The 3,538-nt window shown below is 38.8% G+C and overlaps 1 long non-coding RNA gene across 1 annotated transcript; it reads right to left on the bottom strand.

The window, feature by feature from the left end:
* Window positions 1–391: 391 nt before the first annotated feature.
* LOC126644283 (uncharacterized) lies at window positions 392–2,185 on the bottom strand. The gene is made up of 3 exons (XR_007629903.1): window positions 2,171–2,185; window positions 1,752–1,825; window positions 392–437 (listed from the first exon to the last, which is right to left on the bottom strand). It is a non-coding gene; the product is annotated as an uncharacterized LOC126644283 (long non-coding RNA).
* Between the last annotated feature and the right edge of the window lie 1,353 nt (window positions 2,186–3,538).

Below are 3,538 nucleotides of genomic sequence, written 5' to 3'. Positions count from 1 at the left end.
TAATGCCATTCCTGTGATGTGTGATATGGACACACAACAAAGAAATAGGTAAAGCTGTAAGTGAATAAGCACTCAGTCTTTATCCCAGAAAGAAACTAACAACTCTGGAGTAAAAAACTATCCCTCATGTTATCGTGTCTGTTCTATCACTCATTTGATCCAAACCAGAACCTCTCCAGGGGTTCTATCATGTGCTTGCAAATGTACTGGGGGTTTTGTCTTAAAAGCTATCATTTTCTATTAACAAAACCATGTACTAACATAACAAGAAGCTCACAAATTTGTGAAGCTCAGAAATCATCACAATGTTAGACACTACTGCATCTATATTTATAAGCACTCAAACCACCCTTGCAAGTATGCTTCCACTCTTCTTACTTCAGCCATCTCTCCCCTGAGCAAGGTAGCTCTTCCATCTGTTGCATCAATTTCACAAGCTGTAAATAATGGGAATTACATTCCTTTCCCATCTCAGTAAAGGTCTTAAAGATCTACAAAGGAAAAACTTGTATTAATGGAGACCGTTATTATCATATGAAAATATTAAAAGAAATTGCTTCCTATTTTGGTTGGTTCCGTTTCCTATCAGAACATAAAATATTTGTAACCACAAAGTGTTGGAAAAGATATTTTTTATTTTTCAATAGCAGAAGCCATAAGCCCTAATTGATTCCTAGTCCCAGTGAATAACATCAGGTTGGGTAAGTATAGGAAACAATAAGAGTGTACTGTAGCTGAGATCAATACAGCTTGCTTTTGAACTCCACAACCAATCTCTCTGGCTACACAGGCTGATAAATAGACAGTACTGCCCTCAGCTGCACACCATTAGCCATGCTTTTCCTCAAAGTGTCAGAAAGTAGAGCGGTATACCTAGCATTATCTCAAAAACAACAAGAAGGTTTTGTCATTCTGCTCAGCTAGGGACACTTGGCTGGCATCTGCATTAGTTGCAAGTGCTATTAGTAGCTCATTTATCTTGATTATTATTCTTCACACAAGTCAACAGTGGCTTTGCAAGTATTTGTGAAAGCTGCAAAAAAGAGATTTTAAATTTGAAATGTACCTCCCTCAAAAAATAAAGCAGCTTGAAAAGAAAATAAATAAGGTTACTGCAAACAAAATAAATATATTAAAGTAAGAGCACTGAGCCTAAAGTATTATAATACGACATCAAAATCCTGAACTGTGCTTTCAAAAATCTGGTAAAGTGTATTTTCAGATGTTAATCTTTTAAAACTACTTTAACATTTTTCCCACAAACAAAAGTGTGACTGTAATAACCAAGTTCCATATACTGTATTCTTTTTTTTCAGGTTAGTATAATCTTCTCAAGGCATCTAAGGCATAGTCATTAGTTTCACACTAACATAACTGAAAAGAAATTTAGTTCACCATCATAAAATAAGAAAAAGAGTTCAAAGATCAGAAATGTAATGGCAAGTCCTTCAAAGGACACATATACAAGGCTGTATATACCGATAGCTTACTAGAAACTCAGCTTCCCCTCCTTTTCCCATTCCCTCTTTGATCTCAAGCTAAACATCAGAACCCAGCTTTTAAAAAGACTTGAAGTGCCTTTCATTTTCTCTCAGCTGCCTGAGGAGCAACAGCTCCCGCATCTTACATGAAAGAATTTATTTCTCCCTAAAAATAACTTTAGTTTCAAATGCCCCCTGCAAAGAGGTTGAAATAATTTATCCTCAACTCTGTGAAGACAAAAGAAGGAAATTGCATGGGTAAGCCTTTACCTACAGCAGGGAAAAAGGCAAAGGAGTCATGGATGTGGCTGGAGCAGTAATGGAACATTTCTTGCTTGTCACTTCTGTAAGAAGGAGGCACAGTTCAGATGTGGCAGCCTTTCGGCCCCTCACACACAGATCATTAACATCAGGCTGAGCTGAGCTTTTATGAGGTATGATATAGAAATTCTTACCCTTCAGGTGTTTTCTGGGTTTCCCTCTTCCCCCACCCCACCCTCCCTGTCTCCTTACTTCCTGTAAATGCTGAGAGCTCTGAGACTTTTTGCTCATTTAAACTATTAATTTTCTTTGCCTCTCAGCTAACATTGCTCAGGGTCAGGTACATAGCATAAGCTTTTGCTTTTAATATTAATTTCAATATTAATTTAACAGGCAAGGTCTGGAGGTTCCATTGCTCATAGACGCACCTTTCTTTGCTCGTTCTCCTTCATGTCATGGCACAAATCAGGATGGAGAACACCTACAGGTGATGAACAAACTTCTAAGCCCAAATTCACACCGGTTAACCAGCCAAGAGTTGTATCCCCATGTGCAACAGAGCTGCTTTGTGGCTTTCAGGGCTGTAGATGCATGAGAGATTTCAATACTGATGTTTGGCCTGGTAGACCAAGAGAATAACATCTCTCCAGTTACTTATATATTCTATTATATCAGTATGTCTGGTGAAAAGAGACCTTCTACCCCAAAAAATGCTCAGAAATCAATAGAGTTGAATGCAGATGCCTGAGATGGCTCGATGCCGTGACATTTCTTGCTTGCTAGCAAACAATAAGACAGAACTCAAGAATAGTTACATCATGCAATTTTTAAATATTTAAAACCAAGAGGTCCAGATTTTTCGTGATTGATGCTGCAAATATGAGGATATGCAAAATGTTTTGACATGTCTAGCTTAAGCCCCATTACACATCCCGTGTGCTTTCTCTCAGAGGTGCATTTTGGCATGAAAGGTTCTCTTCACAGCCAGGAGCCAGATGGACCACTCCATGAGCCTTCACACTGTAAATAAAGTTTGGCCCTGAAAAGACTAATGATTGTAATAGGGACGCTGTTGAAGCAACAGATAATAAAAAAAAGATACATGTTGGTTTGAAGCTGTGATTTTATTAGACGATTAGACTATCCTATGTGAAAATTATTTTACATAAACAGGTAATATGGTTTAAATGTGCCAGTAGCAGATTCTGTGTCTGGGGTCTTGCAGAATGGTTGTCTGTGTAGCAACATCACAAAGAACAGCCTTACACCTCACTTGGAAACTCATACTAGCTGGCCCTTGCTTGATCTTGACCTTCTTGTGGCAGAACTTGAAACATCTGCACTGTTAAAGGAAGCACAATTTCCAACACAAGGAACATCCCACAGTGGGGAGAGCATGAAACCTTTTAGGCCTTAGATTTTGTGCCAGCTGACCTACCTGGCACAGTTTTGAATGTCAGCAGTAGACTAATTGTTTGCCTAAGACTAAAAAGTAGAGCAGGCTGGCACAACAGGGAAGGTGGGCGGATTAAGAGGACCCCAAACAACCTTTAGGTATCATCACTTTGAAGCTGACTGTGATCCATGTATCTGCAGAGACCCAGCCACAAAACTGACCTATAACTTTCTTCCTTCTACTGCAGATTAAAGACAGTGACTCCAACCCAATCTTAGAAGACTGTTTTGAGCCTAACAAGAAAGCTGCCACAAGTGTAGTGTTTTCATCTATCTGTAGCATTCAAGATTCTGATTTCTTCTGTCACATCTGCAACAGCTTTATAGAGAGAACAATGCTA

Source organism: Myiozetetes cayanensis, unplaced genomic scaffold, assembly GCF_022539395.1.
Source record: "Myiozetetes cayanensis isolate MyiCay16 unplaced genomic scaffold, myiCay2020 scf1, whole genome shotgun sequence".
Lineage (NCBI taxonomy): Eukaryota > Metazoa > Chordata > Aves > Passeriformes > Tyrannidae > Myiozetetes > Myiozetetes cayanensis.
Note: the sequence above shows the minus strand (reverse complement) of the source record. Positions and strands in the feature narration are given on the sequence as shown.